At 32.0% G+C, this 13,445-nt stretch overlaps 1 long non-coding RNA gene across 1 annotated transcript in view; it reads right to left on the minus strand.

Annotated features, from left to right (window-relative positions):
* Window positions 1-13,445, minus strand: part of LOC111640113 — a 36,359-nt gene extending 22,914 nt beyond the window's left edge. The window contains exon 1 of the long non-coding RNA XR_002759217.1: window positions 13,346-13,445. This is a non-coding gene — a long non-coding RNA (uncharacterized LOC111640113). The remainder of the gene's footprint in view (window positions 1-13,345) is intronic.

Genomic DNA, 13,445 nt, shown 5'->3' on the forward strand with positions numbered 1-13,445 from the left:
GAGTGGTGTGAACCCGGTACTTCGGCTCCGAAGCGTGTTAGGGTCCAGAAATCGGCCAAGAAGGTGTTAGCATCAGTTTTTTGGGATGCAAAAGGAATTTTGTTTGTGGATTACCTCCAAACTGGTAAAACAATAAACTCAGATTATTATTGTAACCTTTTGGACCAGCTAGATGTAAAAATTCGTGAGAAAAGACCTGGTTTAAAAAAGAAAAAAATCATTTTTCATCAAGACAACGCCCCCTCTCACACAGCTCAAAAAACCATTGCGAAAATCAGTAAATTAAAATACGAATTGTTGCAACATCCTCCCTATTCGCCAGATTTAGCTCCCTCTGACTTCTGGCTGTTCTCACATCTAAAAAAATTCATGCGTGGGAAACGATTTTCATCGAACGAAGAGGTAATAGCAGCCGTGGATGCGTATTTCGACAGTCTTCCGGATTCTCACTTTAGGGATGGAATCCATAAATTAGAAGATCACTGGAACAAGTGTATTGAAGTTCAGGGAGATTATATTGAATAATAAAATGTATTTCAAACCATAAAATCGTGTTTTTCTTATCGAACGACAAAACTTATTGAACAACCTGGTATCTGTACAGGCACCAATCTTATTATATTCACTAGTATTGTTTTTTCCTTTTCCCCCTATATTTTTGTTTGTTCTATATATGTGTAGCCATATATCAACTTTTAATAGCCTGATTAATTACGACAATCATTTGGCTTAGTATATGTTTATGCTTTTTGTCATATTTTTCTTATATTATTTTACGTCGTGCTCAATTTGGGGATTATTCAAAATCAAGATGAAAGAGGAGCAAGGATAGATGAGCGAGTATGGCACACTCTGACACAAGTCAAGTCATCTTTTTACAGTTTTACAACTGAACCAATTTATTTGACAAAAACATAGGTTTACATGTTTATGAGTAATTCCTCTTGAAACAAGTCACAAAAGTTTGAAGCTAAAAATGACAGTTCACAGTTATTTCTTGACAGTCCATCAGCCCCTGGCAACATCACTGGAAATTTGGACGAAGGAGGAGAATGGTCAATCAGAAAATGGCGATGACAACAGCAGATTAGAGGCAGAGATGACAATGAAACAGAGTGGTGACAGCAGCAAAAACACAAGATGGACAGGCTTTGTGCTGAAAAGTTGGGAGATTAAATCAATCTTTGAAATTTGGGGGTTTTAATGGATTTGTTACCAAAATTTTGATTAATTCTGACTCCTTTTCATCACTTTCCAATTGAATCTTTGTCTCCAGGTAAAATTAGACCAAATTAGATTGCAAGAAAAGTTTATCTTTTATGTTCAATTTGACACTGCATCTTTACTCTGACAAACTGAAATCTTTTCTCATATCTCAAGACTAACATTTTCTCTCTTAACATACAAGAATTTTGCTACTATAATGTGATGTTTTTCTTTCACCAAAAATGTTCATTTTCCTGTTTTGTCTAAATTTTGTAATTTCTATGAGTGTCAGAGTCAAAGTTAGATTTCCCTGGCCCGACTTTATTAAAATTCCAACACAAGTTCACACCCTACTCCAAACCTCAAATTTTATTTTTTTTATGTATAATATTTTACTTTGCATTTTTAATTTATGTATTTGTTTATTTTTTATTTTTAATCATCCAGCTTTCTACATTTGAAATGTTTATATTCCAGAATGTTATATTTGAATTAAAGCCAAATGAATGCTGGAATAAATCGGGCTATGTTATCGTAACTATTAATAATTAAATACTATGTGATTTGACCTAGGTATTACATTAGGTATTAAAATAGGCATTAGGTGCTATCTCTTGATAAATTTAATAATTAATTTTAAAAGTTCTGGAAGAAAGAATCAGCAGGACTCAAACCTACAACTCCCACTTGCTGTGCAGATGTATTGCCAGTTACACTACCCAGACTTCCATCTACTCTTCACTTCCAGAACTATTAATTTTGATATGACCATACTGGTTACTCATGGCACCAACAGAGAATGACTCAGAGGCCACATCCTATAATTCTCACTATGGCACATGGGTTAGAATAGTAGTTTCGACTGATTCTTTACTTCTACAACCTTCTAAATTAATTACTGGTATTAAATGTTATAATTTTGTAAATTAATAATTTTATCATACCAATTTATAACCACACATTCAATAAACCCTTAATATTAAAAATTATAATAATAGGATAAACAGCTTTAAAATTAAATTATTAAATATTAATTTAATTATAACTATTAAATTTATCATCAAGAAGCATGTAACACCTACCTCTAGGCCAAATTAACATTTAATTATTAATAGCATTAATATAGCCCAATATAATCTGGCAATCATTTGGCTTTAATCTAAAAATCAGATTTATGGATGTTTATATTTGCAATCATTAATAATGTTTGATATCACGAAATCAGTAAAATCAATATAAATGTTATGATACTGTACAATAGTCAATAACAGGCAACTTATATTGTTGAAATATCAATCATTAATTGATAAAATTCTATATCAATAACAATTACAACAAATTACTTAGACAGCTAATTTGCAATGATAACTATGAACATCATTGGCTTTTCCATTAAAATTACAGATTCATCACACAGCTTTGTATGTAACCTTTATTGAAAATTATTTTAAATTATATTTTATATTTGAGTATCGTAATGTTATTTGTGTTAATTCCATTTTAGTTTAATGAAATAAATGTACAGTACAGTACTTTACATAACTGATGCAATATGAAAGTCAAGAGACAGTTCAACTAAAAATATGATGGTTTCAATTAAATGGTGTATTACAGTGGCGTGCTGTGACATTTGATGATAGGGAAGCTGTGTTTCTGTAAGAAGCCGACATCCAGGGGCAATCACTCAATTGCACATCAATGATGGTCTAGGGTCCATTTGTATCATTTATTCGGTACGCCAGTAAAAACTGTAGACTTCTCTAAATGCATTTTTAATATCACAATTACATTCAATTACAATCACTAGCCACGATATAAGGGCTACAATTAAAAATAAAATAATAAAAACTTACTTGGTGAAATAAAGTGTGTGGTGGTTGTACCAGTACATATCTGGTACAAAATATTCTTCAACTGTATGAATATACTTTTAAAAGAAATTATAATTAAATATCGCTTTGTAAAGAAATGTACATAAAAATATAAAATATTCTTTACTTTTTAAATCTTAAAACAATGCACTTAGTCAAATAGCTCCCTACAAGTGGCTAATGGATGGAATCGAAGACGGTTGCAGAGCATGCATACACATGAACTGCCCCAGGGTGCCAATACCAGTCAATGTCAAATGCCTTTTTTGTCGCATCACTAGTATATCTCAAAGGACGCAACAGGGCTGTTGTAGATTTTAACAGCTGATTGCAGAGACAGAGTTTACGTTAAACAACGTTTATCAACAGAACGGCCTATAGACATTGGCTGGCTGAACCGTGGTTTAAAATGCATTGCAAAGACAGCGATCGCCTATTTCTGACCGTTCTCTAAACGAACTTCTGCAAAACATTGGCTCTTACTTACTTCGCTATTACTCCCCTGTTTTAGGAGTTGTTCGGCCAATCAGGTTATTCGTTTGTGACGTCAGAAATGGTCGCCAGCTATATTCCGAAAGCTTCCAGAAATAAAATCTTAAGGCCGTCAAAACCATTGTTCGGCAATTAATGACAATCCTTTTCCATTTCAATATTTAATTTCATCGCCAATACAGTTTAAAATATGAACAAATCCATATTTAGAAAATTTATACCAAATTCAAAATTCATCTTCGGAATAATTTTTAAGGAATTATTTCGACATCTTATTACTGTCAAAATGAATAACTTTAAATATTTTATTATTAAAATTAATATTACATTTTTTAAATATCTATAAACAGATTTCTGTAAATATTAAAATTGTCTTGTGTGTTTAACAGTACAATGACTCCGAAATGCATTAACGTTTTATAACTGACATGATACTCGAATTGTAAATAAATGTATCTGATTTAAATTAATTGAAGTTTTAAGTCTTCACTCATTTGAATATTGAAATTGGAACATTTAAAAACAAATTTAAAGTATTTAATTTTGTTGTTTTTGCTCCAAGCAATTAATTAATGAATAATTTTGTCGATTTGTACTGTTTACAACATTTACCAAAGGAACGATATCGGTTTTGTCTAAGCTTTTCCACAAACAAAGCTACCACTCGAATTGAAAAGCCCTCTAAACCTGCTGTCGAGTGAGTCTAGAAAATAGGTTAAATAACTTGTTTCTAATCGCTGCCTACATTGTGGCAGGTGAGAAATGCCATCTCTGCAATGAAATTTTTCTGAACAGCTGTCTACCCGATCTGTAAACCGCCGTCGGTCTCTAAATGTTATCTCTGCAACCGGCTGTAAGCATTTCTCACCATAGCTGTAAAAATCTAAATATGTTAAACTTAATAGTCATTTGTTTTCTAACTAATTTGTTTTAGGACCAAGTGTCCTCAAAAATTTCCAAAATTTACAACTTTTCGATCACTCTCATTGAACTGGAAAATTTCTTTATTACATTAATAATATGAAGAAATCAGTCTCCACTGTACTCGGCTATAAATTGGTTCGGTTAAGCTTTTAAGTAAAATTCCGACTTGTTCATTAGGGTTTTGTTTATGTCCCCAATTCCCTAATCTCTTAATTATTTAACTACTTAAGTAGAAATAAGTCAAAACCAGTTGCTTTGTATTTGAATAATTGTAGTCGCGGGAAAAAAGTGGAAAGACAAATTTTTATGACAGATGGATACATAAATCATAAATTTAAGGAAAATAAATTCTAGAGCTTTTTCTGTATCTCGTGCATCTCTCTCATTCATTAAATTTAGTTGTAAATGACACTGTCAAAGTAACAGTTAATTTTTTAACACTATACAAGAATTGTACAAGTTTTTTTCTACATCCCCTTAAAGATGGAATATACGAAATCGTAAAATCACTGGTTTAACATTGAAATTCGTCAGTAATATAAAATCAGAGAGCGGAATAAAAATATCAAATATTTTAATGGATTTTTTTAACACCTGTAAACTATACAGAACTTGTTAGGAGTATTAAGTACTGGGGTTGGATGTCACGCCAACAGTTATCTCAATCAAAACTTCTTCCAAAACTTCAGACTATGAGGCGTTAAATATAATTAAAAATAATTTATTGTTGCGAGCGCTTTCGACGTAAATATGCACGTCGTCTTCAGGCAATCCAAAATCGAATAGAGAATTCGAACCATACATTTAAATTTAAACATTAACGATATTAGCCGTTTTTTGAATATAANATTCCTATCGGTTGGGTTAAGTTATAAATCTACTCGTGATTCATGTAATCGAGCAGCTAACATTCCAGAACTGGTCCTGGATAAAATTGGATGCGTTAAATGTGTAGCATCCAGCCAGGGTCCTAGGCTTCCACCAGCTAAACCAGGTGAGGTTGGTGCTCTGTAAAGTGTATGCGTGAATCTGGCTTTTTGGATGCTGACAATACAGAGATTCCACTCTGCCACTAATATTCGAATATACAATAGCAATCTTATCTTTTTTTTTCACATGTAGTAAAGAAATTTGTAATAAGATACATAATGCGATTATAATAAAATATTATGCAATTATTTTCACATAATTAAAATTAATATGTATTTATTTTTTAGAAAATACAAGGGAAGCGGCGCATCCACCGCTTCCAACGACGGCACGTCACTGGTGTATTACATTTACAGAAGAGAATAATACACCAAGATAAAAAAAATGCAATCAAGAACTAAATTTATATGAAGTATGAAATTAACTCTGAGTACAGTTATGGTGTTTTATACATTTGAAATCAATTTTTATGGATGTTTGAATTGTCATTGTTGTTGAACACAATAAAAAAATGTATGGCAATTGTCAGTTTATGAATATTGTATTTTTACTTTGTCAGATTCTTTTATAGATATTTATTTATAACACCACAGTGTCGAATGTATATATAAGTTACCCAACTAAGGAGAGCTTTTGAACAGGCCAAAATGCATTCAGGGAAATTTTGCATTGATTGAATAAAAAATCAAAAAGGTGTGTGATGAATCTGTAATTTTAACAGAAAAAAGTCAATGAGGTTTGTAGTTATTTATTGAAAATTAATAGATAATAGAGATCAGAAGCTTATATTGAATGCTTAAACAGCATTATTTCTAAAGCATACATTTACTTAAGCTTTACATTTATATATGTTACTGGCCAAACCCAATTTCAGGACAAACTAGTTTGTCCTACACATGTCAGGATATACTAGTTTAGCCTAGGATAATCTAGTTTGGCCTAAATACTTTACGCTTAACTAGTTTGATCTAGGCCGAACTGATTTATGTACTACAAATAGGGGCCAGTGTAAAAAAAATGATTTTGTGTAATTCGAAATGCCACCACAGTACACCCGGTGGTTAAAGTGTACCTAGGTAACCCCAATGGCGGTGCTTCGGTTAGGTTGGTTTGGTTAGGTTAACTACATTTTTAGTAGATGTTTCCTTTTTTTCTTTTGTACAAGAACTACCGTGAATCAATAACTAGTGACATTAAACAATGGGCAGCCTGCCGGCGGCTCCCCTCTGGGAGGAGTCCACCAGGAGCATGAACACACAAACAGTCGGAAGTGCCAGCATTGGGGTTACCTAGGTACACTTTAACCCACCCTGTAAAAATAAATAAAAGATTAAGTATTTTATATGTTACACTAAGAAACACAAACAAGTTCATTTTTAATTTTAGTTTGACTTTAAAAGTTAGTTTTATTATTTCATTTGAATTTTTGAAAATATTTTCGAAAGTTAATTACCTTTAAAAGTGCATGGCTTAATAAAAAAAAATACAAACTGATAAGTAATGATTAGCTTATTTTTATTTTATAGTTTTGTACAAGCGTTGTGTCAATTCTAATCAATACAGTTTTTTATAATTAAGTAGAGTATGTTTAAATAAATATTGTTCATCTACTTGATTGCCTTTTAATTTTATTTTAACCATTAATATATTTAAATCAGGCCTGGTCAACCTGCGGCCCATCACATTAAATTGTGTGGCCCGCTAAGAGATATTATATATCTATTAAAACTTTCATTTTCCGTTTTGTATATACCAAAACAATTAAATAAATGAAAATTTGCATGTGTTATTGTTATAATGTGCAAGTGCGAGTACGAACTCTTGCTATAACAATAAAATCTTATTCACTTTGTATTTGTTTTACTTTTTTAAAAGTATCTTTGCCTAAATTGTGGCCCATTGTAATGTTACTCGTGATCAAAGTGGCCCGCGAAACAATTTGGATTGGCCAGGCCCGACTTAAATAATAATTTTAAATCAGTTCAGCCTAGGCCAAACTAGATTGTCCTAGGCTAAACTAGTATATCCTGACATGCATAGGATAAACTAGTTTGGCTGGTAACATATACAAAATTAATTTTGCTAATTGTATTTTAATTTCTAATTATATATTTTTATGTTAGCCTAATAAAAATTTATAACAATTGTCAAAAACTTTTCATATTCTATTAATTTTTGTTAGAATTTTTCTGAACAAGTTAACTCTATGAACTTCCAATTCAAACTGGAAGCAGAGTTATTTCAATTCAAAAATTTCCATAAGGTGTTGGATAGATGACCGGCATTATTCTATTGTTAAAGGAAAAGTATGTTGTACAGGGCAAGCCATTACTAATTTGAAGCGAGAGCATATATTTTAAATTAAATAAATTAAAAATTGCAGCCCAGCATTGTGATGATGCCACAATAAATAATTGCCCATTTAATATAGTAATATATTGCAAGAAAAGTTTTCATTAATTAAAAATAAATTTTACACATTTAGGGGGTTAAAGAGTTAACCAGTTCCTCATTTATGGATTTTATAGTTCTGATACAGCATGTTCTCAAACCGCTCACTGACTAATTGCTCATCTTTTATACTATTATTCAGGGTTATTACAATTATTATTGTTGTATGAACTGTGGCTATATGCCATAATTGTATAGTCATAGTTTATTCTTTGAATACAATAAATATTTCCTTTGTCTTTCCTTCTGGAACTTTCTCCGGACTTGTGTTTAATGAAGTATCAACAGGTGATCCCTTTGAAACAATGAGAAGGTATGCGACCTTAAGGGTATAAGGATGACCACAAATTCATTCTTTCATGATGAAGGCTCTCCAGTGGATTTTTGGCACCGTGTGGAGACGAAAGGAAAAGAACAAAGAGATTGGAGAAATGAAGTGAAAACCAGGATTACGAAACATAGACACATTGGAAAAAATATTCTTCTAACTTAATATCAGTTTTTAAGGAAAGAGGTTAACATTCACCATGAATAGAAAGTGATTCGTCTAATGTACCAATATCACCGTGAACAACACCAAAATCATTGGGTACCCGACTTTTCCTTCATCTCTATTTTCTATTCTCTTTCTTACATTACATCTCTATCTTCTTAAGTAGATCATAGTTAATCATAAGTTTTGTTGTAAGATATATACAGTAGAGCATCGTTTATCCAAAACGTCAGTTATCCGAAAGAATTTCAGTCGGCAAATTTAAATTTTCGCTAGTGCTGTGGCACTGCAATCTTTGGCTCTATCTTGGGCTACTCCAATATTTTTTTTTGTTGATGTGTGTGTTTTAGCTGGCAGCACTGGCACTTTTGTGTGGTGTTTTTCTGAGGACTGTGTGTCATGCTGAATCGAACGTTTTTGATACTAGATTAACTTCTAAAGTATAATTTTTTTTGTTTTTATATTTTTCAATATATTTATTTTGCTTGTACAAAATAAAAAAATAATTTTTAACAATACAATAGCCACGATAATAATAATAATCGTGGCTATTGTTAAGCTTAACAACAGCCATATTATATTATATAAAATTTTCGTTAGGCTTAACATCGACGAAAATTCTACGCAAAGCTACACACAACAGAGAAAAATTTAAACATGGGATATATTAATATACTATTATTGGGATATACTAATATTAATAACATATTTTTTTGTACATAATCGGTTATCCGAAAAATTGATTTTCCAAACAACCCCAGTCCCCAATTGATTCAATAATCAACACTCTACTGTAATTTAATTTTTACTTCTTTAACTTAACACTAGGATCAAATAAGTTATCATTCTTCACTAGCAACACTCAATAATAGCATCAATTCCACATGTTAACAAAGAGTATAACCCTTTTTATTTAAGGTGCCACTATAAAATGCCACAATGCAAATGTCACTAACTCAAAAGTAGCCATTGAATAACCAATATTTTTTTAATTAAAATTTAACTACAAATAGAAATAGTCACTATTGGTATATTAATGATGATAAATTGACATTTACATAATATAAATGGTATCCAAAAATTCATTTTTAAAAACATCTAACAATTGCCTAAATGATAGAGCTACAATTCAACAAATTTAAATAATTAATACAAATTAATTTGCCAGTAAAGGTAGGTGTTAGGCACTATCTCTAAATTAAATTAATAAATAATTTAGAACCTTCTGGAAAAAAACTGACCCAGGGCTGGACTTGAACCTGCAACCTCCATTTGCCATGTGGTACGCTTGCCAGTTGCACCACCCGGACCCTGAGAAAGTCTTTGTTTCCAGAAGTATTTAAATTTGGATACAACCTTACACAGTTAATCACAACATTGGCTGGGGACAACTCCTACACCAACGGCCTAAGAACAACTCTACAGAACTCAGTCAGCTAAATAAATTTAACAGCTCTGGAGAAAAGACTTGCTCAGGAATCCACAAAACCTTTTTTTTACAAGTGTTGTATCCTATAACAATCTTCACAAACGTTTTCGACCTCCACCAAGGTCAGCTTCAGGTGGTGACTAAACAGTGTCTCCTCTTGACCATTGGAATGATGACGCCCGAGATGTAAATAATGCACGTATCACATTTCACCCCTCTGCTTGTCCCAGTTCGAATTCTTCGAACAAGTACCTCCATGCCTGCGCGATCATTTCTCAGTCTTTAAAGTTGATTCAGGTGCCCCCAATGTTGGCTTTATAAATCTCCCAGGCCTCCCAGGCATCCTGAGATCAAATCTCAGGATGTGATCAATATGACACGCCTGTCTGATTACCCTGGTGTTTTGGAAGTCCGCCCGAATTTCAGGGTCGGTAACGATGGCCAACAAGGCAGTGGTGTGCCTTTTATTTTTAATATCTAATTGATGCTCATGTAACCGTTTTTGTGTTGAGTGGATGATGGAGCCAATACTCCACCATCTGCTCAACACTACGTAACGGCCAAGGATTTCTCCCACACCGAGTTATATATAAAACAAATATGCGTACTTCTAAACCAATATCCGGCGTGAAAACTCCAAACAAAGATTGGCAAACGCTTTCGATGCCCCTCCTGGGCTCTTCTTCAGGCCAAATTTACTGTACTGGATTCTTTAATCGAATGTTTTTAAATAAGAACGTGATCAGTTACTAGAATTTCAAAAAAAAGGAAGGTAATCATGTGCCTTTCAAATTATAATTTCTTTATAATTAATATTCGTGGAGATATGTTGTGGGCATCTCATAATCTTGTGTATCTTATAATCACGTGCCGTGTCTAAAAATATAATTTTAACTAGTAACGATACGATTTTAACTAATCACGTGCCATTTCTAAAAATAATTTTAACTAGTAGCGATATGATGTGTGTATCTCATAATATTCTCGTGTATCGTATAATAAATTACGATTCCTCATCAAATAGATACTGCCATGCTGTTGAAAGATTCATTTCTTCTTTAAGATTGATGCAGGTTGATTTGCGATCTGCTTTGTAGATTTCCATCACTTCCAAGGTTCTTAGATGTTCCTGATGACGAGTGGTGTGGATGATTCGTGCTTCATTAAAAATCGGGGTTATGTCCGGGTTTGTTGCATATGTAGACAATGCTGTTGTATATTTGTTGTGGTGATATCTGTTTTATGTTCCTTTATTCTAGTGGCTAACGGACGTTTAGTAGATCCTATGTAAATTAGTTGCCTCTGCCATCTGTCATCTATTAAGGGAATGGTGTATATTCCCGGTAGTCTGTTCGAGTTATGGGTGTCTTTTCCGTTTCTTAATAAATTATATATGGAAGGGTTTCTTCTGTATGTAATTCTAATTCCTTTTTTCTTTGCAATTGAATTATATATCCTTTTCATTTGCGGGTTGTACGTTACCGGGACCCTTTCCATATGTTCCTGATTTCTTTTCTTCATCCGTTTTACTGTTTATGTGAAGGCGCTGATTACATAATTTGTTTATTATTTTGCCATAACCGTGGTCTTTAGCAACTTCTCTAATATACGCTAATTCTTGTTGTAGAGCGTAGGTTGTGGAAGAGTGGGAATAGGCCCTTTCTACCAAACTCCTGTAAATTTGGCCTGAAGAAGAGCCCAGGAGGGGCATCGAAAGCGTTTGCCAATCTTTGTTTGGAGTTTTCACGCCAGATATTGGTTTAGAAGTACGCATATTTGTTTTATACTACGTAACGGTTTTATTGAAGGGGCGATACTACGTAATGGTTTTATTAAATGGGGCGATACTACGTTGAAGGGGGTGACGATTCGTTAGAAGTTGAGAAACACTTATCTATACTATGTACAGCTCTAGCTAGAGCAAATCTAGCTGAAAGTCTAGTGTACATGTAGCTGAAATATTAAAAGAATGATTTCAAAATTCATACAAAACTCTTTGTGAGCAGCAAAACAGTTTAATTATAAACATTTTAAGCCTTTTTTAAAGACCATCTTCAGGTAAAATACAGAACTGAACAAAATAAAAGAATAGAATATAACAGTAAATGCTAGTGATCCACGAAAATGGTCTTTAAAAAAAGCCAAAAGTGTAATTAAACTGTTTTGCTGCTAACAAAAGTTTTTGTGTGTACATTTTGAATATCCATAGTTATAGTTTATATTTGTTAAAATAGTCTCTTTCAAATTGTTGATAATATTAAATATATCACAATCACTGGATGTTAATAAAATCAAATATCTTTACTATCATATTTGTTTTTAAAAACTCTCAAAATAGAAAGTAAGCAATGAAAATGAATAACTACAAAAAATTGGGATAAAACCAATCTGACTTTTTAAGTCACTATAATCTACATCAAAAAGAAACCTATCAATCAATCTTTCAAAGACTATATAACCAAATTTTATGTTTTAATACAATATTACCACTTTTGTGCTATAAAACATCCAAGAAATTGAAATTCTACACCCAAAGTAATCAATGCCTTTTTAACAGCAAATTAGTTTAAAGAAAACTAATGTTTTGGCTCAGTTAATGAAGAAGTTAAAAGGTAAAAGGTTCCACTTTCAACCTTCCACATACGAAAATGGCCAATTAAGTGTTAAAAGCACAGCGCTCTTTAAACTTCACCCACTGTCAAAGATGCATTGACTAATTTAGCAGAGTAGCCACAGTGGCTAGTTCACACTTAATAAATTCTACATATTATTTAGAAAAATTTCATGACTTATTTTATAGGATATTTCATACTAAGATCATATAGAAATTAAAAACAAAATACATTTGTGTTTATTACGAATAGATTAAAAACTTGACTCGAGTGAATAATCACATGGCTTTAGAGGTCAATAATCAACATATGAATATTAAAGTATCTTTTTCGTAGTAAATTTTAAATAATAAACATTAGTCACAATATAATGTCACACACATATCTAAAAATTTTTTTTATAAATTTGATAATGTAATGACCGAAACTAATCAAAAGTTGAATTTAATAATGAACTGATAATGAGTTAATTCATCAGAGCAAATTTTTCATATTTCATTACGTACAAAACAGAAAATTTCATAAAGCATTCGTGTCTATCTTGTCATTTTACCCTTTCAAATATAATGAAATAAACAGCTAATCTCATTTTTTTTCTTTGTGTTCTTCGTTACCCGCCATTTTGATTCTATGTAATACTGATTCTATTAATTACGTTAATATCACATCTCTTCAACAATTTTAAACTCGCACATATTCAATAAATCAGTTTTGGTTTTATGGAAACGTACAAAGAAGTGAAGAATTTACATTTCTAACTTAACATTTGCTCCACTATCAAAATGGCGTCAATCTCATTGTCCTTTGAACCGATGTACAGAGTTGTTAATACGGAAAACTTTATATTATATAATTACTGATTATTTTAAAAGATCTGTTAGCTTTAAAATTATTGTTTAGATACATCGAGATGAATTCATTTTATTAAATTAGTTACCTTTAGTTGAAATAATCTCGCGGGTTGCTAAATGGCGATACCCAATTCTCCTATTGATCGTTCGCCAAATCTTTTCTTACCGATAGAGGCGCTCTTTTCT

The sequence above is a fragment of the Centruroides sculpturatus genome, unplaced genomic scaffold, assembly GCF_000671375.1.
Source record: "Centruroides sculpturatus isolate CEXI.00-Female unplaced genomic scaffold, Cexi_2.0 scaffold1405, whole genome shotgun sequence".
NCBI lineage: Eukaryota > Metazoa > Arthropoda > Arachnida > Scorpiones > Buthidae > Centruroides > Centruroides sculpturatus.